This window comes from Cherax quadricarinatus, chromosome 74, assembly GCF_038502225.1.
Source record: "Cherax quadricarinatus isolate ZL_2023a chromosome 74, ASM3850222v1, whole genome shotgun sequence".
Taxonomy (NCBI): domain Eukaryota; kingdom Metazoa; phylum Arthropoda; class Malacostraca; order Decapoda; family Parastacidae; genus Cherax; species Cherax quadricarinatus.
The window spans coordinates 9,661,755-9,674,853 of record NC_091365.1 but is presented as its reverse complement, the minus strand read 5'-3'; positions in this window follow the sequence as shown (position 1 = coordinate 9,674,853).

The window sequence follows — 13,099 nt, the reverse complement described above, 5'->3', positions numbered from 1 at the left end:
ATATTTAATTTGTTTGATTTCTTTTGTCTTTTGTAAAGACTAACAGGAAATAATTGTTAAAAATTGAACACATTCCTGTCTCATTATTAATAAGCTCTCCAGAGTTAAAGGCATTTAAAACACAAAAGTGGTAATTGGAAACTTAATTGCATAAGGCATTTTAGGCGGTAAACCAAGATAAAGAATATGATGTTTACCGAGATTTCAGTAAGGCTTGTGATAGTCCCACATAAAAGATTATTCAAGAAAGTGGCAGCACATGGTATTGGAGAAATCTCTCTCATTGAAGCATGAATGAAATCAGAATGAGGAGCAGTCGCAGGCCCCATTCCACAGGGATCAGTTTAGGTTTCTTGTTCATAACCTACATTAATGACCATCATAAAGAGATTAAGAGTGACATTAAGAAATTCTCCGACGACACAGAGAGGTCGAGTAATGAATTCAGAAGAGGATACTGTAGAAACATTACATCAGCAGTATAATGTCAGCAAAATGGTGTGTAAGACACATGTGCAATACCTGGGTATCTTTACTGAGAGAGACTTTGCTTGCACGACGGGCATTATCAGTCTAATACAGTCATGAGGATGGAGCCTTTCATACTGGAGTCAGAGAAGTGGTGCAGCAGTTGAAGATGGTATTACAGGTAGCGAAGGTAGGTCAGGCCCATAAGGTGGGCCACAGATTTCGTAGTAGTAGTGGAAAGAGAGAGTACTTGACGTGTGTAGAATTCTGCAAGGGAAAAATGGACAAGTATCACCACCACGTGCCAGATCAACCAGACTGTTATTAATATGTGGGCCAGCAGGCCGCTAGCAGCAACAGTTCGGTCGATCAGGCAAGCACCAGATAAACCTGGCCCAGGGTTGGGCTCCAGGAGTGAAAAACAAAACTCTGGAAACTCATCATAGGTAAGGTATGTTCACATGTGGGCAGGTCCCACTAGTGGAAGTAGTGCGCATGCGGTACGTCCCTCAGTAACGATTCCCAGATGTTATACGTGTGTTTTATTCATCAGCTTGTCGGTATTGTATCATAAATCTAATGATACTTGTTTGACACAGCAACACTATGGAATCTTGGTGCAGAGAATATCTCCCTCTCCATTGCTAATCTCTGACCCACATTTTGGGTATAAACTACTTCCCTTAGTGGGCCCTACCCACGTGTGATATCTTCAACTGCTGCATCTCTCTACTACTACTGCAATTTTATTATTAAATCTGCAGCCCATTGGGCCTTGCCCACATATAATGATATCTTGAAGATTAAGACACGTGCAACGGTTGAGTATCTTTACTAATGAAGCGTTTCGCCTACAGAGTAGGCTTCTTCAGTCAAATACAAAGGGAGCAGTAGAAATGAAATAAAGGTGATGTAATCATTCCATCAGTGTAGGAGAAAAACTGTTTGAGGTGGTCAGTCCTTCAGCCTTCAGGAGAGCTCAGCTCAATGGTCTGGAACGATATGAAGCTGAAGCATGAGAACGGAGTCTTAAATACTGTCGAATGTGAGGTGGAATGAGAAGGGTTGGATTCCAGATGGACCTGCCTTCTTCCACTAGTGGATCCCGTCTCTTACAACATCTTCGAGATCTTCCACCTCACCTTCTACAGTATTTAAGACTCCGTTCTCATGCTTCAGCTTCATATCGTTCCAGACCATGGAGCCGAACTCTTCCCTATGCTGAGAGACTGACTACCTCACATACTTTTTCTCTAATGTTGATGGACTGATTACATCATCTTTATTTCAGTTATACTGCTCCCTTTGTATTTGACTGAAGAAGCCTGCTGTGTAGGCGAAACGTTTCATCAATAATGATAACCAACTGTTGCACAAGTGTCTTAATCCTCAACTTGTCCGTATTTTATACCATTTCCAACGTAATGATATCTTACTGTTGTATTTCTCCGGTTGATTCACTCGTTTAGTGCTCACCAAGGAATATAATAAGCTCCTTGCTTACCGTGTTCCCATTCTTCAACCCCCATCTCTGTCTCCTTTCTCATGCCTCTGTATTAGATTGATAAACCCTGTTGCAGAGACGAAACCTCTGTCATTAAAGATACCCAGGTGATCCTCGTGTCTTATTCGAAACCGTAAAACTAAAGAATGATTTGGATAAATTAATACTATGGTCAGGAGAGTGGCATATGCAATTCAGGGTGCAACAGAGGTAAAGTCCTAATCCATGGAAACTAAAATAACTGGGGAACCTGTAAACTGTATAATGTAGAACTTGATCATACTGTGTGGAAAATGTATATAAAACCACCTATGAATATCATACAGGATCATATATGACCAAAAAGGGGGTACTTGTCCGAATTGGTCAACAGCACAGATTTCCAGCAGCAGCACCCTGGAAGTTTTACGATCTCGGCTGTCTGTTTCCCATAGGGGCTGTCGATGAGGAGTTACCAAAGGTTAAATCTTCACCCTAAACTATATGTAATCCTGTATGGCAGATTACCATATTGATTGGAATTTCTTGACTGGGAATTTAGAATCATACGACTTCTTAGAAGTACAGTAATTAATTTTTATAGTGGGCTAGAAGATAAATTATGTAACATCACAGTCACTAGTGAAATGGTTGTGAAGCAGATAGACAGACTGAAGCAAAATAAGTCGCCGGGTCCTGATGAGGTTTTTTCAAGGGTTCTTAAGGAATGCAAAATGGAACTCTGTGAACCATTAACTAATATTTTTAATTTATCTCTTCAAACAGGTGTAGTGTCTGATATGTGGAAGATGGCTAATGTAATTCCTATTTTTAAAACAGGGGACAAGTCGTTACCGTCAAATTACCGCCCAATAAGCCTGACCTCAATTGTAGGCAAATTACTAGAGTCAATTATAGCTGAGATTATAAGAAGCCATCTCGATAAGCATAGCTTGATTAATGATACTCAGCATGGATTCACAAGAGGCCGGTCTTGTCAAACTAATTTATTAACTTTCTTCAGTAAAGCTTTTGAGGCTGTTGACCACGATAAAGAATTTGATATTATTTACTTAGATTTTAGTAAGGCTTTTGATAGAGTTCCGCACCATAGACTGTTAAAGAAAGTGGCAGCTCATGGCATTGGGGGAAAAGTGCTCTCGTGGATCGAGTCATGGCTCACTGACAGGAAGCAGAGAGTGTCCATAAATGGGGTTAAATCCGAGTGGGGATCTGTAACAAGTGGCGTTCCACAGGGATCAGTCTTGGGCCCGTTGTTGTTTATAACATATATCAATGATCTTGATGAGGGAATTACTAGTGATATGAGCAAATTCGCCGATGACACAAAGATAGGTAGGATAATTGATTCAAACGTAGATGTTATGGAACTTCAGGAGGATTTAAACAAACTCTATTCTTGGCCAGAAAAGTGGCAGATGCAGTTCAATGTAGATAAATGCAAGGTTCTGAAGCTTGGGAGTGCCCATAACCCTAGTACTTATAAGTTAAATGATGTAGAACTTAGCCATACAGATTGCGAAAAGGACTTGGGGGTTACGGTGAGCAGCAACCTTAAACCAAGACAGCAATGCCTAAGCGTACGTAATAAGGCAAATAGATTACTGGGATTTATATCAAGAAGTGTAAGCAACAGAAGTCCAGAGGTCATACTGCAGCTTTATACATCATTAGTAAGGCCTCACCTAGATTATGCAGCTCAGTTCTGGTCTCCATATTACAGAATGGACATAAATTCGTTAGAAAACATTCAGCGTAGGATGACTAAATTAATACATAGCATTAGAAATCTTCCTTATGAAGAAAGATTGAAGACTTTTAAGTTACATTCACTTGTTAGACGAATGAGGGGAGACCTGATCGAAGTGTATAAGTGGATGATAGGTATTAATAAAGGGGATATTAATAAGGTCTTGAGGATGTCTCTCCAAGAGAGAACCCGCAGTAATGGATTTAAATTAGATAAGTTTAGATTTAGAAAGGACATAGGAAAGTATTGGTTTGGAAATAGGGTAGTAGATGAGTGGAACAGTCTACCTAGTTGGGTTATTGAGGCTGGGACTTTGGGTAGTTTCAAATTTAGGTTGGATAAGTACATGAGTGGGAGGGGTTGGATTTGAGTGGGAATTTGACATCAGAGCTTATTTCTTGGGTGGCATTGAAAATTGGGTTGGGCAAATGTTTGTTAGTGGGATGAATTGTAAGGACCTGCCTAGTATGGGCCAACAGGCCTCCTGCAGTGTTCCTCCTTTCTTATGTTCTTATGTTCTTATACCTGTTATTGGGCGTTTGCCCATAGATTACTTCTTAGAGTAGCCCTATTTACCTTGTGTCGACCTACGCACTGCAGTACCTGTAGGGTCGATGCAAGTGAGAATAAGAACATAAGAACATAAGAAAGGAGGAACACTGCAGCAGGCCTGTTGGCCCATACTAGGCAGGTCCTTTACAATTCATCCCACTAACAAACATTTGACCTACCCAATTTTCAATGCTACCCAAGAAATAAGCTCTGATGTGCAAGTCCCACTCAAATCCAACCCCTCCCACTCATGTACTTATCCAACCTAAATTTGAAACTACCCAAAGTCCTAGCCTCAATAACCCAACTAGGTAGACTGTTCCACTCATCAACTACCCTATTTCCAAACCAATACTTTCCTATGTCCTTTCTAAATCTAAACTTATCTAATTTAAATCCATTACTGCGGGTTCTCTCTTGGAGAGATATCCTCAAGACCTTGTTAATATCCCCTTTATTAATACCTATCTTCCACTTATACACTTCGATCAGGTCTCCCCTCATTCTTCGTTTAACAAGTGAATGTAACTTAAGAGTCTTCAATCTTTCTTCATAAGGAAGATTTCTAATGCTATGTATTAATTTAGTCATCCTACGCTGAATGTTTTCTAACGAATTTATGTCCATTCTGTAATATGGAGACCAGAATTGAGCTGCATAATCTAGGTGAGGCCTTACTAATGATGTATAAAGCTGCAGTATGACCTCTGGACTTCTGTTGCTTACACTTCTTGATATAAATCCCAGTAATCTATTTGCCTTATTACGTACGCTTAGGCATTGCTGTCTTGGTTTAAGGTTGCTGCTTACCATAACCCCCAAGTCCTTTTCGCAATCTGTATGGCTAAGTTCTACATTATTTAACTTATAAGTGCTAGGGTTATGGACACTTCCGAGCTTCAGAACCTTGCATTTATCTACATTGAACTGCATCTGCCACTTTTCTGACCAAGAGTAGAGTTTGTCTAAATCCTCCTGAAGTTCCCTAACATCTACGTTTGAATCAATTATCCTACCTATCTTCGTGTCATCGGCGAATTTGCTAATATCACTAGTAATTCCTTCATCAAGATCATTGATATATATTATAAACAACAACGGGCCCAAGACTGATCCCTGTGGAACGCCACTTGTTACTGATCCCCACTCGGATTTAACCCCATTTATGGACACTCTCTGCTTCCTGTCTGTGAGCCATGATTCGATCCACGAGAGCACTCTTCCCCCAATGCCATGAGCTGCTACTTTCTTCAACAGTCTTTGGTGCGGAACTCTATCAAATGCCTTACTAAAATCTAAGTAAATAATATCAAATTCTTTATCGTGGTCAACAGCCTCAAAAGCTTTACTGAAAAAAGTTAATAAATTAGTTAGACAAGACCGGCCTCTTGTGAATCCATGCTGAGTATCATTAATCAGGCTATGCTTATCGAGATGGCTTCTTATAATTTGAGCTATAATTGACTCTAGTAATTTGCCTACAATTGAGGTCAGGCTTATTGGGCGGTAATTTGACGGTAACGACTTGTCCCCTGTTTTAAAAATAGGAATTACATTAGCCATCTTCCACATATCAGACACTACACCTGTTTGAAGAGATAAATTAAAAATATTAGTTAATGGTTCACAGACTTCCATTTTGCATTCCTTTAGAACCCTTGAAAAAACCTCATCAGGACCCGGTGACTTATTTTGCTTCAGTCGGTCTATCTGCTTCACAACCATTTCACTAGTGACTATGATGTTACATAATTTTTCTTCTTCTGGCCCACTATAAAAATTAATTACCGGAACACTACTAGTGTCTTCCTGTGTAAAAACCGAGAGAAAATAATTATTTAAAATCGAGCACATTTCATTCTCTTTGTCAGTAAGATGCCCATAGTTATTTTTAAGGGGACCTATCTTATCTCTGACTTTTGTTCTATATACCTGGAAAAAACTTTTTGGGTTAGTTTTAGAATCCCTAGCAACTTTAATTTCATAGTCCCTTTTAGCTTTTCTTATCCCCTTTTTAATGTCCCTCTTAGTGTCAATATACTGATTCATAAGATGACCCTCGCCTCTTTTGATACGCCTATAAATTCCTTTCTTATGCCCTAGTAGATATTTCAGCCTATTATTCATCCATTTTGGGTCATTTCTATTTGATCTAATTTCTTTATAAGGGATAAATGTTCTTTGAGCAGCATGTATTGTGTTCAGAAAACTGTCATATTGATAGCTCTCTTCGTTACCCCAGTCAACAGATGATAAGTGTTCTCTAAGCCCATCGTAATCTGCTAAGCGAAAATCTGGGACTGTTACTGAGTTATCCCTACTATCATACTTCCATTCAATTCTAAATGTAATTGATTTGTGGTCGCTAGCACCCAGTTCTTCTGAAACTTCTAAATTATTAACAAGGGATTCATTGTTTGCCAGAACTAAGTCAAGCAGGTTATTACCCCTTGTAGGTTCTGTCACAAACTGCTTCAGAAAACAATCCTGAACTACTTCTAAGAAGTCATATGATTCTAAATTCCCAGTCAAGAAATTCCAATCAATATGACTAAAGTTAAAGTCTCCTAGAATTACTACATTATCGTGCCTTGTGGCCCTAACAATTTCCTCCCATAGTAGTCTTCCCTGGTCCCTATCTAAATTTGGGGGACGGTATATCACACCTAAAGTTAATTTTTCATGCCCCTCTGAAAATTCTATCCAGACTCTGTATGTGTTACTTCAGACTTAATACCCGTTTTAATGCAACAGTTCAAGCGATCTCGGACATACAATGCCACCCCACCCCCCTTCCCGATACTTCTATCTACTTGGAACAATTTGAAACCCTGAATGTGACATTCTGCAGGCATGTCCCGACTTTTTGAATTAAACCACGTCTCAGTAATGGCAAATACATCTATGTTACCTGCACTAGCAACTAGTCTCAACTCGTCCATCTTATTCCTAGCACTGCGACTATTTGTGTAATATATACTTAAGGACCCTCCTTTCTCTTTATCATTCCTGCTCCTTTCTGTTATTCCACTAAACCTATTACTGTCCTTGTCAATTAGTGCCACTGGCCTTCCGATATCCACCTCATTTTGCCTATTACTAGTTCTCCTAGTACTCATATTACTACCCTGAGACTTCACAGTTTTCCCGCAGAAACCCATACCACTAACTATTCCTAGTTTAAAGACCTAACAGCTCCCTCCACTGCGTTGGCCAGTGCTCCCACCCCACACCTAGACAAGTGAACCCCATCCCTGGCATACATGTCATTTCTGCCATAGAAGAGGTCCCAGTTGTCAATGAATGTTACCGCATTTTCCTTACAGTATTTGTCCAGCCAGCAATTGACACCAATTGCTCTGGACAACCATTCATTTCCAACGCCTCTCCTTGGCAAAATGCCACATATGACAGGTTTCCCACCTTTCTTCCTAATTATCTCTATTGCTGACCTATACCTGCTAATCAGGTCCTCACTCCTACGTCTGCCAACATCGTTGCCTCCAGCACTGAGACAGATAATAGGATTGCTCCCATTACCTCTCATGATGTCATCCAGACGGCTAACAATATCCTTCATCCCAGCCCCAGGAAAACACACTCTCTGCCTCCTACTCCTATCCTTCAAACAGAATGCCCTATCCATGTACCTAATCTGACTATCCCCAACAACAACAATGTTTTTACCTTCCTTGGCGTCGTCCGTAGTGATGCTCCGAGTAGTCGACTCAAATTCGCCAGGTAGCATTACACCACTTGTAGAATTCGTCATGACGTTCTCGATGGTCTTCGTTGGGGTTTCTAAGGATGTCTCACTCACGTCTCCCAATGCTTCCTTGGTGCTCGTTGTGGCATTCCCAGTAGAACACTCACATTCGTCAGGTAGCACCGAGAATGAGTTGGAAGTTTCCACGGCAGTCTTCTGGTTTCTCGTTGTTTCTGCCTCTCCAACCGTTTTCTTAATCTTCAGCTTGGTTCCATGTTGCCCGACCACTGACCAAGCTCCCCTCTTAACCTGGGGACTCACAACAGGAGGATTACTACGAATCCTCTTGTTCTCCTCCGTTAATCGCCGTATCTCCAGTTTAGCAACTCTGAGTTCTTCTCTCAGCTGCTGGTAAAGCTGCTCAAGAGAGGGCATCCTGGTTCAGATTCACAGAGAGCACACAAACAGGTCTTCACAGAGCTAAGTACACGTCACCACTGACAGAGCTAAGTACACGTCACCACTGAGCTAAGTACACGTCACCACAGCTAAGTACACGTCACCACTGAGCTAAGTACACGTCACCACTGGGCTAAGTACACGTCACCACTGAGCTAAGTACACGTCACCACTGAGCTAAGTACACGTCACCACTGAGCTAAGTACACGTCACCACTGAGCTAAGTACACGTCACCACTGAGCTAAGTACACGTCACCACTGAGCTAAGTACACGTCACCACTCAAGCTAAGTACACGTCACCACTGGGCTAAGTACACGTCACCACTGAGCTAAGTACACGTCACCACTGACCTATGACCTACCTTGCTCTTGTGGTGTTGATTGCGCCACTTAGGCCGAAATCGGTGACTTGAATGAGGTGTCTTGAACGAAAAAATGATGGACGGGTTGAGTCACTCGGAAATGTTCGTTGCACTAGTGTTTTTGATCACTCGCAACACGCCAGTACACTTAAGAACATAAGAACTAAGAACATAAGAACATAAGAACGAAGGAACACTGCAGAAGGCCTACTGGCCCATGCGAGGCAGGTCCAAGTCTCCTACCGGCTTAAGCCAATGCACCCAACCTAGTCAGGTCAGGTCACATGTGCAACATCTGGATATCTTCATTGTAGACGCCTCGCCATCCAGCGGCTTTATCAACACAGACTCCAGGACACAACAGGAAGACAGCAGAACTATATACAAAAGATGAGATAATCAGTCCCTCAGCCTTGGAGCCAGTGTTCACAGCATCGTGGTGGAGGAGAATCTATTAACTTTCATATTGTCGGTATTTTATACCTTTCTAACCAAGGATGTATAGAGTTGAAGAACAACCTGAGGACTCCTATTATTTATGCTTCTTGATATGAAGCCAAGGATTCTATTAGCTTTATTGCGAACACTTATGCACTGTTGTACATCAAAATGGCATACAATACCGACAGGCTGGTAGGCAAAACACATAGGCAACAGCCAGGCAACCCCATTCCGAAACGCTTCGCCTACACAGCAGGCCTCCCCAGTCGAACACAGAAAGCAGGCAGGAACAGTAGAGATGCGAAGACGATGCAATCAGTCCACCACCCCTGAAGTCGCAGAATTTTGAGGTTGTCAGTCCCTCAGCCCGGAGAAGTTCAGCTCCACAATCAGGAACCACCTGAGGATCAAGCGGCAGCGCGGAGACCCAAACACCGTCGGAAGGAGAGGCGCAGTGCAGTAGTAGTAGTAGTAGTGAGAATGTAGCCACTGAGAGGTCAGGTCCCTCTCAGATCCAACAGTTCTCACTTGAAAGGGTTAGGAACACTGCAGCAGGCCTACTGGCCCATGCGAGGCAGGTCCAAGTCTCCTACCGGCTTAAGCCAATGCACCCAACCTAGTCAAGTCAGGTCACATTGACTTAAGGGAGGAACACGGCAACCGACCTGGTAGCACAAGCTATCAGGTCCAACTCACACCCACCCACCCACATCCACTCATGTATTTATCCAACCTATTTTTAAAGCTACACAACGTTCTGGCCTTTATAACTGTACTCGGGAGTTTGTTCCACTCATCCACAACTCTATTACCAAACCAGTACTTTCCTATATCCTTCCTGAATCTGAATTTTTCCAACTTAAAACCATTGCTGCGAGTCCTGTCTAGGCTAGATATTTTCAAGAATGGTTGTAGATATTTTCAGCACACTATTTACATCCCCTTTATTTATTCCTGTCTTCCATTTATACACCTCAATCATATCCCCCCTAATTCTACATCTTTCTAGAGAGTGTACATTCACTCTTGTCTTCCCTTCAGTTACCACCTTTATATGTTCATGTAGCATCTCACTTTTCCCTACCCCCCTGGGAAGTTCCAGCTGTTCGGGTCTGTTCTTTCTCACTCCCTTGCTCGAAAGCTCAACTGCCTACGGTGGCTTCCCGCTCTCTTTTTCTTGATCACTTCCACTCCCATTCTCATGCCACCGCTGTGTACACAGATGGCTCTAAGTCTTCAGACGGCGTCAGATTCGCAGCAGTGTTTCCGGACAGCGTCGTGCGGGGGCATTTACTATCTTCGGCTAGCATTTTTACTGCTGAATTGTATGCCATTCTTGCAGCACTTATTCGTATCGCATCTATGCCTGTGTCATCATTTGTGGTAGTCTCAGACTCCCTTAGTGTTCTACAGGCTATACGAAAATTTGATACATCTCACCCCCTAGTTCTCCGTATCCAACTTTGGCTACGCCGTATCTCTACGAAGCATAAAGATATTATTTTTTGTTGGGTCCCTGGTCATGTCGACGTTGTGATGAATGGTTTGAAAAACCGACAAGTTGAAGATTGAGACACTTATGCAGCATATGGGAATATTTATTAAGGAAACGTTTCGCCACACATTGGCTTCATCAGTCCAATACAAAGAGGAAGGCGTAAGGAGAGGAGGAGTATGAGGTAATCAGTCCCTCAGCCTGGAGTCGATGTGTTCAGTCCATCAATCTTGTAGAATGTGGAGTCGATGTGTTCAGTCCATCAATCTTGTAAAATGTACAGCATAGGGCCGTAGACGTGGCTTATATACTGTAGTGAGGTGAGGTGAAGCAGGCGGAGGCGGGGTCACAGTGGTACTATCCACTAGTCGAAGTAGGTCTTCGTCCAAAGGTTGAACAAGTGTTGAAGAATTCTTTGTAACAAGATCCCATGATGCTGCAGTGTCTGACAGTTGTGATGAATGGTTTGAAAAACCGACAAGTTGAAGATTGAGACACTTATGCAGCATATGGGAATCTTTATTAAGGAAACGTTTCGCCACACAGTGGCTTCATCAGTCCAATACAAAGAGGAAGGCGTAAGGAGAGGAGGAGTATGAGGTAATCAGTCCCTCAGCCTGGAGTCGATGTGTTCAGTCCATCAATCTACAAGATTGATGGACTGAACACATCAATCTACAAGATTGATGGACTGAACACATCGACTCCAGGCTGAGGGACTGATTACCTCATACTCCTCCTCTCCTTACGCCTTCCTCTTTGTATTGGACTGATGAAGCCACTGTGTGGCGAAACGTTTCCTTAATAAAGATTCCCATATGCTGCATAAGTGTCTCAATCTTCATGTCGACGTACAGGGCAATGAACAGGCAGACACTGCTGCGCGGTCAGCAGTACATGACCTACCAATTTCCTATAGAGGTGTTCCATTTCTGGACTATTTTGCTGCAATAGCTACCCACCTTCACGCCCGTTGGCAACAACGTTGGTCAACTCTGCTTGGTAACAAACTTCATTCTATTAAACCGAGCATAGGTTACTGGCCGTCTTCTTGTCATCAGTGCCGTGGTTGGGAGACCACTCTCTCCCGTCTTCGCATTGGCCACACTCATCTTACTCACGGGCATCTCATGGAGAGGCACCCTGTACCTCTCTGTGAGCAGTGTCAAGTTCCAGTATCGATTAGCCACATTCTGTTAGACTGCCCTCTCTATCAACGAGCACGCAGAATTTACCTCCAATGCCGTCTTCATTCTACTACTCTCTCTTTACCTTCCCTTCTTGCTGATGGACCCTCCTTTAATCCTGACTCTCTCATTGAGTTCTTGTCAACGACTGATTTACTCCACAAACTCTGATGATGATACCTTTCGCTCTCCCCTCAGCCCTTTCTAGCTCAGTCTCTTGCTGCCCTTTACCCTTTCACCATCCACTGTTCCGCTGTTATCCGTAACCTATTACTCATCCACCTCCCTTTTGCCACCTGATGCCCTCGCTTCCTTCCTGCCCTGCAGCGCTGTATAGCCCTTGTGGCTTAGCGCTTCTTTTGATTATAATAATTCTAGAGAGTGCAGATTCAGGGCCCTTAGTCTATCCTCATAGGGAAGGTTTCTGATACATGGGATCAACTTTGTCATCCTCCTTTGTACATTTTCCAGAGCATTTATATCCATTCTGTAATACGGTGACCAAAACTGTGCAGCATAATCTAAATGAGGCCTAACCAAGGATGTATAGAGTTGAACAACCTGAGGACTCTTATTATTTATGCTTCTTGATATGAAGCCAAGGATTCTATTAGCTTTATTGCAAACACTTATGCACTGTTGTCTTGGTTTCAGATTACTGCTAACCAGAACTCCTAAATCTTTTTCGCAATCCGTAATATTAAGATCTACATTATTTAGTTTATATGTGGCATGGTTATTGTCCTGTCCAACATTTAGAACTTTGCATTTGTCTATATTAAACTGCATCTGCCACTTCTCCGACCACTTCATCAGTCTATTCAAATCTTCCTGGAGTGCTCTAATGTCTTCGTCAGAATGAATTCGACGGCCTATTTTGGTGTCATCGGCAAACTTGCTGATGTCGCTCTTTATGCCCTCATCTATGTCGTTTATGTAGATTGTGAACAGCAGGGGGCCCAACACTGACCCCTGTGGAACACCGCTTGTGGCGCTTCCCCACTCTGATTTCTCCCCATTTATGCAAACTCTCTGCTGCCTATTTGTCAACCATGCCTCTATCCAGGAAAAAATTTCTCCTATTCCATGTGCCTTAATTTTCCTCAAGTCTCTGATGTGGGACCCTGTCAAAAGCCTTACTGAAGTCCATATACACTATCATATTCATTACC